The 14,777-nt window shown below is 45.3% G+C and overlaps 17 non-coding genes across 17 annotated transcripts; all 17 read right to left on the minus strand.

Moving 5' to 3' along the window:
* Positions 1-81: 81 nt before the first annotated feature.
* Positions 82-199, minus strand: LOC139339690 (U5 spliceosomal RNA). The gene has a single exon (XR_011602819.1). It is a non-coding gene; the product is annotated as a U5 spliceosomal RNA (small nuclear RNA).
* Positions 200-572: 373 nt separating this feature from the next.
* On the minus strand, positions 573-763 carry LOC139339570 (U2 spliceosomal RNA). Its single transcript, XR_011602706.1, has one exon. It is a non-coding gene; the product is annotated as a U2 spliceosomal RNA (small nuclear RNA).
* An 841-nt stretch (positions 764-1,604) lies between these two features.
* Positions 1,605-1,769, minus strand: LOC139339776 (U1 spliceosomal RNA). Its single transcript, XR_011602903.1, has one exon. It is a non-coding gene; the product is annotated as a U1 spliceosomal RNA (small nuclear RNA).
* A 1,098-nt stretch (positions 1,770-2,867) lies between these two features.
* LOC139339692 (U5 spliceosomal RNA) lies at positions 2,868-2,985 on the minus strand. Its single transcript, XR_011602821.1, has one exon. It is a non-coding gene; the product is annotated as a U5 spliceosomal RNA (small nuclear RNA).
* Positions 2,986-3,358: 373 nt separating this feature from the next.
* LOC139339594 (U2 spliceosomal RNA) lies at positions 3,359-3,549 on the minus strand. Its single transcript, XR_011602729.1, has one exon. It is a non-coding gene; the product is annotated as a U2 spliceosomal RNA (small nuclear RNA).
* Positions 3,550-4,425: 876 nt separating this feature from the next.
* Positions 4,426-4,590, minus strand: LOC139339537 (U1 spliceosomal RNA). The gene has a single exon (XR_011602675.1). It is a non-coding gene; the product is annotated as a U1 spliceosomal RNA (small nuclear RNA).
* Positions 4,591-5,688: 1,098 nt separating this feature from the next.
* LOC139339693 (U5 spliceosomal RNA) lies at positions 5,689-5,806 on the minus strand. The gene has a single exon (XR_011602822.1). It is a non-coding gene; the product is annotated as a U5 spliceosomal RNA (small nuclear RNA).
* A 373-nt stretch (positions 5,807-6,179) lies between these two features.
* Positions 6,180-6,370, minus strand: LOC139339626 (U2 spliceosomal RNA). The gene has a single exon (XR_011602761.1). It is a non-coding gene; the product is annotated as a U2 spliceosomal RNA (small nuclear RNA).
* An 871-nt stretch (positions 6,371-7,241) lies between these two features.
* LOC139339549 (U1 spliceosomal RNA) lies at positions 7,242-7,406 on the minus strand. The gene has a single exon (XR_011602687.1). It is a non-coding gene; the product is annotated as a U1 spliceosomal RNA (small nuclear RNA).
* A 1,100-nt stretch (positions 7,407-8,506) lies between these two features.
* On the minus strand, positions 8,507-8,622 carry LOC139339731 (U5 spliceosomal RNA). Its single transcript, XR_011602860.1, has one exon. It is a non-coding gene; the product is annotated as a U5 spliceosomal RNA (small nuclear RNA).
* Positions 8,623-8,989: 367 nt separating this feature from the next.
* Positions 8,990-9,180, minus strand: LOC139339595 (U2 spliceosomal RNA). Its single transcript, XR_011602730.1, has one exon. It is a non-coding gene; the product is annotated as a U2 spliceosomal RNA (small nuclear RNA).
* Positions 9,181-10,021: 841 nt separating this feature from the next.
* LOC139339777 (U1 spliceosomal RNA) lies at positions 10,022-10,186 on the minus strand. Its single transcript, XR_011602904.1, has one exon. It is a non-coding gene; the product is annotated as a U1 spliceosomal RNA (small nuclear RNA).
* Positions 10,187-11,286: 1,100 nt separating this feature from the next.
* LOC139339732 (U5 spliceosomal RNA) lies at positions 11,287-11,402 on the minus strand. The gene has a single exon (XR_011602861.1). It is a non-coding gene; the product is annotated as a U5 spliceosomal RNA (small nuclear RNA).
* A 372-nt stretch (positions 11,403-11,774) lies between these two features.
* On the minus strand, positions 11,775-11,965 carry LOC139339596 (U2 spliceosomal RNA). The gene has a single exon (XR_011602731.1). It is a non-coding gene; the product is annotated as a U2 spliceosomal RNA (small nuclear RNA).
* An 841-nt stretch (positions 11,966-12,806) lies between these two features.
* On the minus strand, positions 12,807-12,971 carry LOC139339778 (U1 spliceosomal RNA). Its single transcript, XR_011602905.1, has one exon. It is a non-coding gene; the product is annotated as a U1 spliceosomal RNA (small nuclear RNA).
* Positions 12,972-14,072: 1,101 nt separating this feature from the next.
* Positions 14,073-14,188, minus strand: LOC139339745 (U5 spliceosomal RNA). Its single transcript, XR_011602874.1, has one exon. It is a non-coding gene; the product is annotated as a U5 spliceosomal RNA (small nuclear RNA).
* A 373-nt stretch (positions 14,189-14,561) lies between these two features.
* Positions 14,562-14,752, minus strand: LOC139339597 (U2 spliceosomal RNA). Its single transcript, XR_011602732.1, has one exon. It is a non-coding gene; the product is annotated as a U2 spliceosomal RNA (small nuclear RNA).
* Positions 14,753-14,777: the final 25 nt, after the last annotated feature.

The following is a 14,777-nucleotide window of genomic DNA, read 5'->3' on the forward strand; positions in this document are numbered from 1 at the left end:
AAGAAATTGAAATATACTTTTTTTCTCCCTGAGCGTTTTGTGTGTGTGACCGTCGGCGATGCTGATATTCACAAAAGCACGAGGCTCAGCCAAGAGGCAGAGCCGTCCAAAAATAGGTGCAACTCATTGGTGTTCCTTTCCACGGAAGTCTTTAGTAAAAGGCGAAAGACTTGTGCGATATGAAGAGAAACCTGAGTAAGTACGGCCCTCCCCTGTACGGCAGCCAAGACCTGGTGTCGTCCCAGTCACTTCGCTCATGGTAGGCCTCGCTCCTTGTTGCACTGTCCCGACCGCAACCTCTGGCTGCATTTTTATCAGGCCTCATCCCGCCGTCGATTGCCTTTGCTCCTTCCCCCTTCCCCCGCAGCCGTAATGGCTGACACGCAGTGATCGGAGAGCAGGAGACTGCCGGGGTTCCCAGTCAACAGCCAACAGATTGATCTCCTGCAGGTCGACTTGCAACGCAACGAGCGCCCTCCACGCTGAGCCTGGCTTCTTGATCGGCTGTCAAGACGAGCGACGGAGCTCTCGCTCTGCGTCAAGTTTTGATTTTGATTTTGCACAAGGCTGAAGAAAGGTGCACCGTTCCCAGCGGCACTGCAATACCGGGTCGATGCATGGAGTGAACGGAGCAAGCCCCTTTTTCAGCTCCCAGCGCTAAAAATCCATTTAATATGTTGTCCCCGTATAGAGGACATATCAGATATTAAACTGATAAGAACAGATACTACACTTGATCTTAGCCAAAAGGCCGAGAAGCGATGAGGTTCAGCGGTTTGCTGGCCCAGGCCACCCCCTGGAACAGTGCGCACACGTCGTGGTGCAAGCGTTTGACTTGCGCATAAGTAGGGCAGGCGCTGAGCACCTCCACCCAAGCGCTCCCTGGCTCAGCCCTGGCCGTCTTGTGTGTGTCTGTGTGAGCGACGGCGCTGTTGATATTCACAAATGCACGAGGCTCAGCCAAGTGGCAGAGCCATCCAAAAATAGGTGCAAGTCATTGGTGTTCCTTTCCACAGAAGTCAATTTCAATTTTTCCATTTTGTGACGTTTATTAAGTCCATTGCAGGGGTAACGTCAAAGTACACAAATTACTTACACACGATTACATTTAAGATTCAGCTTTCCCATTTAAATACCATTAAATACCAATCTTTCCATAATTGTTATTTCAGCTAAAACAGGTCATACATCATCAAACAAAGGGGTGTTTGGAACTCTCCACTGCAAAAGCTTTCTTTTCTTTTCTTTTCTTTTTTCTTTTCTTGACTTTTCTTGACTTATCTTTTAGAATATAATCATTCAGATAGATTTCATAATAATTTCTTGTGGGACACAAAACCCTCTCTAGTTGGCATCCTGCAAAGCTGACCAACTCATCACAGTCAGGTGTCCTGACTCTTTGGTCTGTTTCTGAAAAGTTCAAAACACTTCTGTCATTTGACTAAGACGTGTGGCACGCGCACGTTGGACGTAAAGTTCTTTCTCTCTATTGTAGGAAAAAATAACAAACAGCGACTTGGCATGCGGTTTCTGTCCCTGAGAAAGCAGCCACAGGCCTTGCAGTCACGGCAGACGACCGTTTTGTTTATCTTCAACACTATGACGAGGGGAGAGCGCGTACGCAGTCCCCCACTACCACAAATTATGCAGTCGAGATTCCCACATGTGGGGAATTCGCACAGGTCAGCACATCCCTTAGTGCAATGGATGCGCCTCGCCATGGGTGAACCACCTTGTTGATCATGGTATCTCCCCTGCCAGGTAAGTATGAATTGAAGGTGCCGTTGACAGGCGACTAAGTCCTGGACACGGCAACCTATCTGAGGGTACGGACAAGGCATAATCCCACAGTCAGGTGCCCTTAGCGTTAGCTCACCTTCAGTGGTTGTTGCAGAAAATCACATTGACTCAAAAGATGTTAACTGGCATCCTGCAAAGCTGACCAACTCATCACAATCAGGTGCCCTGACTCTTTTGGCTGTTTCTGAAAAGTTCAAAACACTTTGGTCATTCGACTAAGACGTGTGGTAGGTGCACGTTGGACGTCAATTTGTTCCCTGCTTTTCTATGAAAAAACAAAAAACAAACAAACAGCAACTTGGCATGCAGTTTCTGTCTCTGAGAAAGCAACCACAGGGCTGCAGCAGCATATTCTCCTGAGACCCAGCCTATTCATTTATGTCCTCTGCAGTGGACATTTGGTTTTGGTCTATATCTTTTGAGTCATTTGAGCTACCCTACTAAGTCCTGGTGTGCTCCATAGAGGACATCCTGGCCTTTCCAATGATATCTCACGTGTTTGGGTGGGATGAGGGGAACTTTGTTTTGACGCTGAGACAAAATGGAGACTGCAGCAAAACGCAAATGCCAGGAAAAGAGAAAAGATAAGTCAAATATTGTTAAGATAATGTTTTTTTGGTCATCATATATTTTCTTGTTTAAGAACATGTCAGGAATCATAAATTGGAGTCAGAGTTCAGTTCAAATTTTTGTTAGGAAAAATAATAGTCACGTTATGAATGTTTAATCATGTCAGTTTTGCTCAGTGGTTCAACAAAAGATACAGGCCAAATGTTCAGTTTCATTTAAAAAAATGCATTGACATTCTTGTCAGCCTATTATGATTTCATTGTGTTATGGTAAAAGTGTTCTGTTGGCCACTACAGTGGACATGCTGTAAAATCTGAACTACAAATTTTTTTTTTTTTTTTTTCAAAATTTCTAAATTGCAAGTTGTTGTTTTAGCTCCAAAGAGGCAGGAAATCACAAAAGAAAAAGAAAAATAAAAGAAATTGAAATATACTTTTTTTCTCCCTGAGCGTTTTGTGTGTGTGACCGTCGGCGATGCTGATATTCACAAAAGCACGAGGCTCAGCCAAGAGGCAGAGCCGTCCAAAAATAGGTGCAACTCATTGGTGTTCCTTTCCACGGAAGTCTTTAGTAAAAGGCGAAAGACTTGTGCGATATGAAGAGAAACCTGAGTAAGTACGGCCCTCCCCTGTACGGCAGCCAAGACCTGGTGTCGTCCCAGTCACTTCGCTCATGGTAGGCCTCGCTCCTTGTTGCACTGTCCCGACCGCAACCTCTGGCTGCATTTTTATCAGGCCTCATCCCGCCGTCGATTGCCTTTGCTCCTTCCCCCTTCCCCCGCAGCCGTAATGGCTGACACGCAGTGATCGGAGAGCAGGAGACTGCCGGGGTTCCCAGTCAACAGCCAACAGATTGATCTCCTGCAGGTCGACTTGCAACGCAACGAGCGCCCTCCACGCTGAGCCTGGCTTCTTGATCGGCTGTCAAGACGAGCGACGGAGCTCTCGCTCTGCGTCAAGTTTTGATTTTGATTTTGCACAAGGCTGAAGGAAGGTGCACCGTTCCCAGCGGCACTGCAATACCGGGTCGATGCATGGAGTGAACGGAGCAAGCCCCTTTTTCAGCTCCCAGCGCTAAAAATCCATTTAATATGTTGTCCCCGTATAGAGGACATATCAGATATTAAACTGATAAGAACAGATACTACACTTGATCTTAGCCAAAAGGCCGAGAAGCGATGAGGTTCAGCGGTTTGCTGGCCCAGGCCACCCCCTGGAACAGTGCGCACACGTCGTGGTGCAAGCGTTTGACTTGCGCATAAGTAGGGCAGGCGCTGAGCACCTCCACCCAAGCGCTCCCTGGCTCAGCCCTGGCCGTCTTGTGTGTGTCTGTGTGAGCGACGGCGCTGTTGATATTCACAAATGCACGAGGCTCAGCCAAGTGGCAGAGCCATCCAAAAATAGGTGCAAGTCATTGGTGTTCCTTTCCACAGAAGTCAATTTCAATTTTTCCATTTTGTGACGTTTATTAAGTCCATTGCAGGGGTAACGTCAAAGTACACAAATTACTTACACACGATTACATTTAAGATTCAGCTTTCCCATTTAAATACCATTAAATACCAATCTTTCCATAATTGTTATTTCAGCTAAAACAGGTCATACATCATCAAACAAAGGGGTGTTTGGAACTCTCCACTGCAAAAGCTTTCTTTTCTTTTCTTTTCTTTTCTTTTCTTTTCTTTTCTTTTCTTTTCTTTTCTTTTTTCTTTTCTTGACTTTTCTTGACTTATCTTTTAGAATATAATCATTCAGATAGATTTCATAACAATTTCTTGTGGGACACAAAACCCTCTCTAGTTGGCATCCTGCAAAGCTGACCAACTCATCACAGTCAGGTGTCCTGACTCTTTGGTCTGTTTCTGAAAAGTTCAAAACACTTCTGTCATTTGACTAAGACGTGTGGCACGCGCACGTTGGACGTAAAGTTCTTTCTCTCTATTGTAGGAAAAAATAACAAACAGCGACTTGGCATGCGGTTTCTGTCCCTGAGAAAGCAGCCACAGGCCTTGCAGTCACGGCAGACGACCGTTTTGTTTATCTTCAACACTATGACGAGGGGAGAGCGCGTACGCAGTCCCCCACTACCACAAATTATGCAGTCGAGATTCCCACATGTGGGGAATTCGCACAGGTCAGCACATCCCTTAGTGCAATGGATGCACCTCGCCATGGGTGAACCACCTTGTTGATCATGGTATCTCCCCTGCCAGGTAAGTATGAATTGAAGGTGCCGTTGACAGGCGACTAAGTCCTGGACACGGCAACCTATCTGAGGGTACGGACAAGGCATAATCCCACAGTCAGGTGCGCTTAGCATTAGCTCACCTTCAGTGGTTGTTGCAGAAAATCACATTGACTCAAAAGATGTTAACTGGCATCCTGCAAAGCTGACCAACTCATCACAATCAGGTGCCCTGACTCTTTTGGCTGTTTCTGAAAAGTTCAAAACACTTTGGTCATTCGACTAAGACGTGTGGTAGGTGCACGTTGGACGTCAATTTGTTCCCTGCTTTTCTATGAAAAAACAAAAAACAAACAAACAGCGACTTGGCATGCAGTTTCTGTCTCTGAGAAAGCAACCACAGGGCTGCAGCAGCATATTCTCCTGAGACCCAGCCTATTCATTTATGTCCTCTGCAGTGGACATTTGGTTTTGGTCTATATCTTTTGAGTCATTTGAGCTACCCTACTAAGTCCTGGTGTGCTCCATAGAGGACATCCTGGCCTTTCCAATGATATCTCACGTGTTTGGGTGGGATGAGGGGAACTTTGTTTTGACGCTGAGACAAAATGGAGACTGCAGCAAAACGCAAATGCCAGGAAAAGAGAAAAGATAAGTCAAATATTGTTAAGATAATGTTTTTTTGGTCATCATATATTTTCTTGTTTAAGAACATGTCAGGAATCATAAATTGGAGTCAGAGTTCAGTTCAAATTTTTGTTAGGAAAAATAATAGTCACGTTATGAATGTTTAATCATGTCAGTTTTGCTCAGTGGTTCAACAAAAGATACAGGCCAAATGTTCAGTTTCATTTAAAAAAATGCATTGACATTCTTGTCAGCCTATTATGATTTCATTGTGTTATGGTAAAAGTGTTCTGTTGGCCACTACAGTGGACATGCTGTAAAATCTGAACTACAAATTTTTTTATTTTTTTTTTCAAAATTTCTAAATTGCGAGTTGTTGTTTTAGCTCCAAAGAGGCAGGAAATCACAAAAGAAAAAGAAAAATAAAAGAAATTGAAATATACTTTTTTTCTCCCTGAGCGTTTTGTGTGTGTGACCGTCGGCGATGCTGATATTCACAAAAGCACGAGGCTCAGCCAAGAGGCAGAGCCGTCCAAAAATAGGTGCAACTCATTGGTGTTCCTTTCCACGGAAGTCTTTAGTAAAAGGCGAAAGACTTGTGCGATATGAAGAGAAACCTGAGTAAGTACGGCCCTCCCCTGTACGGCAGCCAAGACCTGGTGTCGTCCCAGTCACTTCGCTCATGGTAGGCCTCACTCCTTGTTGCACTGTCCCGACCGCAACCTCTGGCTGCATTTTTATCAGGCCTCATCCCGCCGTCGATTGCCTTTGCTCCTTCCCCCTTCCCCCGCAGCCGTAATGGCTGACACGCAGTGATCGGAGAGCAGGAGACTGCCGGGGTTCCCAGTCAACAGCCAACAGATTGATCTCCTGCAGGTCGACTTGCAACGCAACGAGCGCCCTCCACGCTGAGCCTGGCTTCTTGATCGGCTGTCAAGACGAGCGACGGAGCTCTCGCTCTGCGTCAAGTTTTGATTTTGATTTTGCACAAGGCTGAAGGAAGGTGCACCGTTCCCAGCAGCACTGCAATACCGGGTCGATGCATGGAGTGAACGGAGCAAGCCCCTTTTTCAGCTCCCAGCGCTAAAAATCCATTTAATATGTTGTCCCCGTATAGAGGACATATCAGATATTAAACTGATAAGAACAGATACTACACTTGATCTTAGCCAAAAGGCCGAGAAGCGATGAGGTTCAGCGGTTTGCTGGCCCAGGCCACCCCCTGGAACAGTGCGCACACGTCGTGGTGCAAGCGTTTGACTTGCGCATAAGTAGGGCAGGCGCTGAGCACCTCCACCCAAGCGCTCCCTGGCTCAGCCCTGGCCGTCTTGTGTGTGTCTGTGTCAGCGACGGCGCTGTTGATATTCACAAATGCACGAGGCTCAGCCAAGTGGCAGAGCCATCCAAAAATAGGTGCAAGTCATTGGTGTTCCTTTCCACAGAAGTCAATTTCAATTTTTCCATTTTGTGACGTTTATTAAGTCCATTGCAGGGGTAACGTCAAAGTACACAAATTACTTACACACGATTACATTTAAGATTCAGCTTTCCCATTTAAATACCATTAAATACCAATCTTTCCATAATTGTTATTTCAGCTAAAACAGGTCATACATCATCAAACAAAGGGGTGTTTGGAACTCTCCACTGCAAAAGCTTTCTTTTCTTTTCTTTTCTTTTCTTTTCTTTTCTTTTCTTTTCTTTTCTTTTTTCTTTTCTTGACTTTTCTTGACTTATCTTTTAGAATATAATCATTCAGATAGATTTCATAACAATTTCTTGTGGGACACAAAACCCTCTCTAGTTGGCATCCTGCAAAGCTGACCAACTCATCACAGTCAGGTGTCCTGACTCTTTGGTCTGTTTCTGAAAAGTTCAAAACACTTCTGTCATTTGACTAAGACGTGTGGCACGCGCACGTTGGACGTAAAGTTCTTTCTCTCTATTGTAGGAAAAAATAACAAACACCGACTTGGCATGCGGTTTCTGTCCCTGAGAAAGCAGCCACAGGCCTTGCAGTCACGGCAGACGACCGTTTTGTTTATCTTCAACACTATGACGAGGGGAGAGCGCGTACGCAGTCCCCCACTACCACAAATTATGCAGTCGAGATTCCCACATGTGGGGAATTCGCACAGGTCAGCACATCCCTTAGTGCAATGGATGCGCCTCGCCATGGGTGAGCCACCTTGTTGATCATGGTATCTCCCCTGCCAGGTAAGTATGAATTGAAGGTGCCGTTGACAGGCGACTAAGTCCTGGACACGGCAACCTATCTGAGGGTACGGACAAGGCATAATCCCACAGTCAGGTGCCCTTAGCGTTAGCTCACCTTCAGTGGTTGTTGCAGAAAATCACATTGACTCAAAAGATGTTAACTGGCATCCTGCAAAGCTGACCAACTCATCACAATCAGGTGCCCTGACTCTTTTGGCTGTTTCTGAAAAGTTCAAAACACTTCGGTCATTCGACTAAGACGTGTGGTAGGTGCACGTTGGACGTCAATTTGTTCCCTGCTTTTCTATGAAAAAACAAAAAACAAACAAACAGCGACTTGGCATGCAGTTTCTGTCTCTGAGAAAGCAACCACAGGGCTGCAGCAGCATATTCTCCTGAGACCCAGCCTATTCATTTATGTCCTCTGCAGTGGACATTTGGTTTTGGTCTATATCTTTTGAGTCATTTGAGCTACCCTACTAAGTCCTGGTGTGCTCCATAGAGGACATCCTGGCCTTTCCAATGATATCTCACGTGTTTGGGTGGGATGAGGGGAACTTTGTTTTGACGCTGAGACAAAATGGAGACTGCAGCAAAACGCAAATGCCAGGAAAAGAGAAAAGATAAGTCAAATATTGTTAAGATAATGTTTTTTTGGTCATCATATATTTTCTTGTTTAAGATCATGTCAGGAATCATAAATTGGAGTCAGAGTTCAGTTCAAATTTTTGTTAGGAAAAATAATAGTCACGTTATGAATGTTTAATCATGTCAGTTTTGCTCAGTGGTTCAACAAAAGATACAGGCCAAATGTTCAGTTTCATTTAAAAAAATGCATTGACATTCTTGTCAGCCTATTATGATTTCATTGTGTTATGGTAAAAGTGTTCTGTTGGCCACTACAGTGGACATGCTGTAAAATCTGAACTACAAATTTTTTTATTTTTTTTTTCAAAATTTCTAAATTGCAAGTTGTTGTTTTAGCTCCAAAGAGGCAGGAAATCACAAAAGAAAAAGAAAAATAAAAGAAATTGAAATATACTTTTTTTCTCCCTGAGCGTTTTGTGTGTGTGACCGTCGGCGATGCTGATATTCACAAAAGCACGAGGCTCAGCCTAGAGGCAGAGCCGTCCAAAAATAGGTGCAACTCATTGGTGTTCCTTTCCACGGAAGTCTTTAGTAAAAGGCGAAAGACTTGTGCGATATGAAGAGAAACCTGAGTAAGTACGGCCCTCCCCTGTACGGCAGCCAAGACCTGGTGTCGTCCCAGTCACTTCGCTCATGGTAGGCCTCGCTCCTTGTTGCACTGTCCCGACCGCAACCTCTGGCTGCATTTTTATCAGGCCTCATCCCGCCGTCGATTGCCTTTGCTCCTTCCCCCTTCCCCCGCAGCCGTAATGGCTGACACGCAGTGATCGGAGAGCAGGAGACTGCCGGGGTTCCCAGTCAACAGCCAACAGATTGATCTCCTGCAGGTCGACTTGCAACGCAACGAGCGCCCTCCACGCTGAGCCTGGCTTCTTGATCGGCTGTCAAGACGAGCGACGGAGCTCTCGCTCTGCGTCAAGTTTTGATTTTGCACAAGGCTGAAGGAAGGTGCACCGTTCCCAGCGGCACTGCAATACCGGGTCGATGCATGGAGTGAACGGAGCAAGCCCCTTTTTCAGCTCCCAGCGCTAAAAATCCATTTAATATGTTGTCCCCGTATAGAGGACATATCAGATATTAAACTGATAAGAACAGATACTACACTTGATCTTAGCCAAAAGGCCGAGAAGCGATGAGGTTCAGCAGTTTGCTGGCCCAGGCCACCCCCTGGAACAGTGCGCACACGTCGTGGTGCAAGCGTTTGACTTGCGCATAAGTAGGGCAGGCGCTGAGCACCTCCACCCAAGCGCTCCCTGGCTCAGCCCTGGCCGTCTTGTGTGTGTCTGTGTGAGCGACGGCGCTGTTGATATTCACAAATGCACAAGGCTCAGCCAAGTGGCAGAGCCATCCAAAAATAGGTGCAAGTCATTGGTGTTCCTTTCCACAGAAGTCAATTTCAATTTTTCCATTTTGTGACGTTTATTAAGTCCATTGCAGGGGTAACGTCAAAGTACACAAATTACTTACACACGATTACATTTAAGATTCAGCTTTCCCATTTAAATACCATTAAATACCAATCTTTCCATAATTGTTATTTCAGCTAAAACAGGTCATACATCATCAAACAAAGGGGTGTTTGGAACTCTCCACTGCAAAAGCTTTCTTTTCTTTTCTTTTCTTTTTTCTTTTCTTGACTTTTCTTGACTTATCTTTTAGAATATAATCATTCAGATAGATTTCATAACAATTTCTTGTGGGACACAAAACCCTCTCTAGTTGGCATCCTGCAAAGCTGACCAACTCATCACAGTCAGGTGTCCTGACTCTTTGGTCTGTTTCTGAAAAGTTCAAAACACTTCTGTCATTTGACTAAGACGTGTGGCACGCGCACGTTGGACGTAAAGTTCTTTCTCTCTATTGTAGGAAAAAATAACAAACAGCGACTTGGCATGCGGTTTCTGTCCCTGAGAAAGCAGCCACAGGCCTTGCAGTCACGGCAGACGACCGTTTTGTTTATCTTCAGCACTATGACGAGGGGAGAGCGCGTACGCAGTCCCCCACTACCACAAATTATGCAGTCGAGATTCCCACATGTGGGGAATTCGCACAGGTCAGCACATCCCTTAGTGCAATGGATGCGCCTCGCCATGGGTGAACCACCTTGTTGATCATGGTATCTCCCCTGCCAGGTAAGTATGAATTGAAGGTGCCGTTGACAGGCGACTAAGTCCTGGACACGGCAACCTATCTGAGGGTACGGACAAGGCATAATCCCACAGTCAGGTGCCCTTAGCGTTAGCTCACCTTCAGTGGTTGTTGCAGAAAATCACATTGACTCAAAAGATGTTAACTGGCATCCTGCAAAGCTGACCAACTCATCACAATCAGGTGCCCTGACTCTTTTGGCTGTTTCTGAAAAGTTCAAAACACTTCGGTCATTCGACTAAGACGTGTGGTAGGTGCACGTTGGACGTCAATTTGTTCCCTGCTTTTCTATGAAAAAACAAAAAACAAACAAACAGCGACTTGGCATGCAGTTTCTGTCTCTGAGAAAGCAACCACAGGGCTGCAGCAGCATATTCTCCTGAGACCCAGCCTATTCATTTATGTCCTCTGCAGTGGACATTTGGTTTTGGTCTATATCTTTTGAGTCATTTGAGCTACCCTACTAAGTCCTGGTGTGCTCCATAGAGGACATCCTGGCCTTTCCAATGATATCTCACGTGTTTGGGTGGGATGAGGGGAACTTTGTTTTGACGCTGAGACAAAATGGAGACTGCAGCAAAACGCAAATGCCAGGAAAAGAGAAAAGATAAGTCAAATATTGTTAAGATAATGTTTTTTTGGTCATCATATATTTTCTTGTTTAAGAACATGTCAGGAATCATAAATTGGAGTCAGAGTTCAGTTCAAATTTTTGTTAGGAAAAATAATAGTCACGTTATGAATGTTTAATCATGTCAGTTTTGCTCAGTGGTTCAACAAAAGATACAGGCCAAATGTTCAGTTTCATTTAAAAAAATGCATTGACATTCTTGTCAGCCTATTATGATTTCATTGTGTTATGGTAAAAGTGTTCTGTTGGCCACTACAGTGGACATGCTGTAAAATCTGAACTACAAATTTTTTTATTTTTTTTTTCAAAATTTCTAAATTGCGAGTTGTTGTTTTAGCTCCAAAGAGGCAGGAAATCACAAGAGAAAAAGAAAAATAAAAGAAATTGAAATATACTTTTTTTCTCCCTGAGCGTTTTGTGTGTGTGACCGACGGCGATGCTGATATTCACAAAAGCACGAGGCTCAGCCTAGAGGCAGAGCCGTCCAAAAATAGGTGCAACTCATTGGTGTTCCTTTCCACGGAAGTCTTTAGTAAAAGGCGAAAGACTTGTGCGATATGAAGAGAAACCTGAGTAAGTACGGCCCTCCCCTGTACGGCAGCCAAGACCTGGTGTCGTCCCAGTCACTTCGCTCATGGTAGGCCTCGCTCCTTGTTGCACTGTCCCGACCGCAACCTCTGGCTGCATTTTTATCAGGCCTCATCCCGCCGTCGATTGCCTTTGCTCCTTCCCCCTTCCCCGCAGCCGTAATGGCTGACACGCAGTGATCGGAGAGCAGGAGACTGCCGGGGTTCCCAGTCAACAGCCAACAGATTGATCTCCTGCAGGTCGACTTGCAACGCAACGAGCGCCCTCCACGCTGAGCCTGGCTTCTTGATCGGCTGTCAAGACGAGCGACGGAGCTCTCGCTCTGCGTCAAGTTTTGATTTTGATTTTGCACAAGGCTGAAGGAAGGTGCACCGTTCCCAGCGGCACTGCAATACCGGGTCGATGCATGGAGTGAACGGAGCAAGCCCCTTTTTCAGCTCCCAGCGCTAAAAATCCATTTAATATGTTGTCCCCGTATAGAGGACATATCAGATATTAAACTGATAAGAACAGATACTACACTTGATCTTAGCCAAAAGGCCGAGAAGCGATGAGGTTCAGCGGTTTGCTGGCCCAGGCCACCCCCTGGAACAGTGCGCACACGTCGTGGTGCAAGCGTTTGACTTGCGCATAAGTAGGGCAGGCGCTGAGCACCTCCACCCAAGCGCTCCCTGGCTCAGCCCTGGCCGTCTTGTGTGTGTCTGTGTGAGCGACGGCGCTGTTGATATTCACAAATGCACGAGGCTCAGCCAAGTGGCAGAGCCATCCAAAAATAGGTGCAAGTCATTGGTGTTCCTTTCCACAGAAGTCAATTTCAATTTTTCCATTTTGTGACGTTTATTAAGTCCATTGCAGGGGTAACGTCAAAGTACACAAATTACTTACACACGATTACATTTAAGATTCAGCTTTCCCATTTAAATACCATTAAATACCAATCTTTCCATAATTGTTATTTCAGCTAAAACAGGTCATACATCATCAAACAAAGGGGTGTTTGGAACTCTCCACTGCAAAAGCTTTCTTTTCTTTTCTTTTCTTTTTTCTTTTCTTGACTTTTCTTGACTTATCTTTTAGAATATAATCATTCAGATAGATTTCATAACAATTTCTTGTGGGACACAAAACCCTCTCTAGTTGGCATCCTGCAAAGCTGACCAACTCATCACAGTCAGGTGTCCTGACTCTTTGGTCTGTTTCTGAAAAGTTCAAAACACTTCTGTCATTTGACTAAGACGTGTGGCACGCGCACGTTGGACGTAAAGTTCTTTCTCTCTATTGTAGGAAAAAATAACAAACACCGACTTGGCATGCGGTTTCTGTCCCTGAGAAAGCAGCCACAGGCCTTGCAGTCACGGCAGACGACCGTTTTGTTTATCTTCAACACTATGACGAGGGGAGAGCGCGTACGCAGTCCCCCACTACCACAAATTATGCAGTCGAGATTCCCACATGTGGGGAATTCGCACAGGTCAGCACATCCCTTAGTGCAATGGATGCGCCTCGCCATGGGTGAACCACCTTGTTGATCATGGTATCTCCCCTGCCAGGTAAGTATGAATTGAAGGTGCCGTTGACAGGCGACTAAGTCCTGGACACGGCAACCTATCTGAGGGTACGGACAAGGCATAATCCCACAGTCAGGTGCCCTTAGCGTTAGCTCACCTTCAGTGGTTGTTGCAGAAAATCACATTGACTCAAAAGATGTTAACTGGCATCCTGCAAAGCTGACCAACTCATCACAATCAGGTGCCCTGACTCTTTTGGCTGTTTCTGAAAAGTTCAAAACACTTCGGTCATTCGACTAAGACGTGTGGTAGGTGCACGTTGGACGTCAATTTGTTCCCTGCTTTTCTATGAAAAAACAAAAAACAAACAAACAGCGACTTGGCATGCAGTTTCTGTCTCTGAGAAAGCAACCACAGGGCTGCAGCAGCATATTCTCCTGAGACCCAGCCTATTCATTTATGTCCTCTGCAGTGGACATTTGGTTTTGGTCTATATCTTTTGAGTCATTTGAGCTACCCTACTAAGTCCTGGTGTGCTCCATAGAGGACATCCTGGCCTTTCCAATGATATCTCACGTGTTTGGGTGGGATGAGGGGAACTTTGTTTTGACGCTGAGACAAAATGGAGACTGCAGCAAAACGCAAATGCCAGGAAAAGAGAAAAGATAAGTCAAATATTGTTAAGATAATGTTTTTTTTGGTCATCATATATTTTCTTGTTTAAGAACATGTCAGGAATCATAAATTGGAGTCAGAGTTCAGTTCAAATTTTTGTTAGGAAAAATAATAGTCACGTTATGAATGTTTAATCATGTCAGTTTTGCTCAGTGGTTCAACAAAAGATACAGGCCAAATGTTCAGTTTCATTTAAAAAAATGCATTGACATTCTTGTCAGCCTATTATGATTTCATTGTGTTATGGTAAAAGTGTTCTGTTGGCCACTACAGTGGACATGCTGTAAAATCTGAACTACAAATTTTTTTATTTTTTTTTTCAAAATTTCTAAATTGCAAGTTGTTGTTTTAGCTCCAAAGAGGCAGGAAATCACAAAAGAAAAAGAAAAAGAAAAGAAATTGAAATATACTTTTTTTCTCCCTGAGCGTTTTGTGTGTGTGACCGTCGGCGATGCTGATATTCACAAAAGCACGAGGCTCAGCCTTGAGGCAGAGCCGTCCAAAAATAGGTGCAACTCATTGGTGTTCCTTTCCACGGAAGTCTTTAGTAAAAGGCGAAAGACTTGTGCGATATGAAGAGAAACCTGAGTAAGTACGGCCCTCCCCTGTACGGCAGCCAAGACCTGGTGTCGTCCCAGTCACTTCGCTCATGGTAGGCCTCGCTCCTTGTTGCACTGTCCCGACCGCAACCTCTGGCTGCATTTTTATCAGGCCTCATCCCGCCGTCGATTGCCTTTGCTCCTTCCCCCTTCCCCCGCAGCCGTAATGGCTGACACGCAGTGATCGGAGAGCAGGAGACTGCCGGGGTTCCCAGTCAACAGCCAACAGATTGATCTCCTGCAGGTCGACTTGCAACGCAACGAGCGCCCTCCACGCTGAGCCTGGCTTCTTGATCGGCTGTCAAGACGAGCGACGGAGCTCTCGCTCTGCGTCAAGTTTTGATTTTGATTTTGCACAAGGCTGAAGGAAGGTGCACCGTTCCCAGCGGCACTGCAATACCGGGTCGATGCATGGAGTGAACGGAGCAAGCCCCTTTTTCAGCTCCCAGCGCTAAAAATCCATTTAATATGTTGTCCCCGTATAGAGGACATATCAGATATTAAACTGATAAGAACAGATACTACACTTGATCTTAGCCAAAAGGCCGAGAAGCGATGAGGTTCAGCGGTTTGCTGGCCCAG

The sequence above is a fragment of the Chaetodon trifascialis genome, chromosome 11, assembly GCF_039877785.1.
Source record: "Chaetodon trifascialis isolate fChaTrf1 chromosome 11, fChaTrf1.hap1, whole genome shotgun sequence".
Lineage (NCBI taxonomy): Eukaryota > Metazoa > Chordata > Actinopteri > Chaetodontiformes > Chaetodontidae > Chaetodon > Chaetodon trifascialis.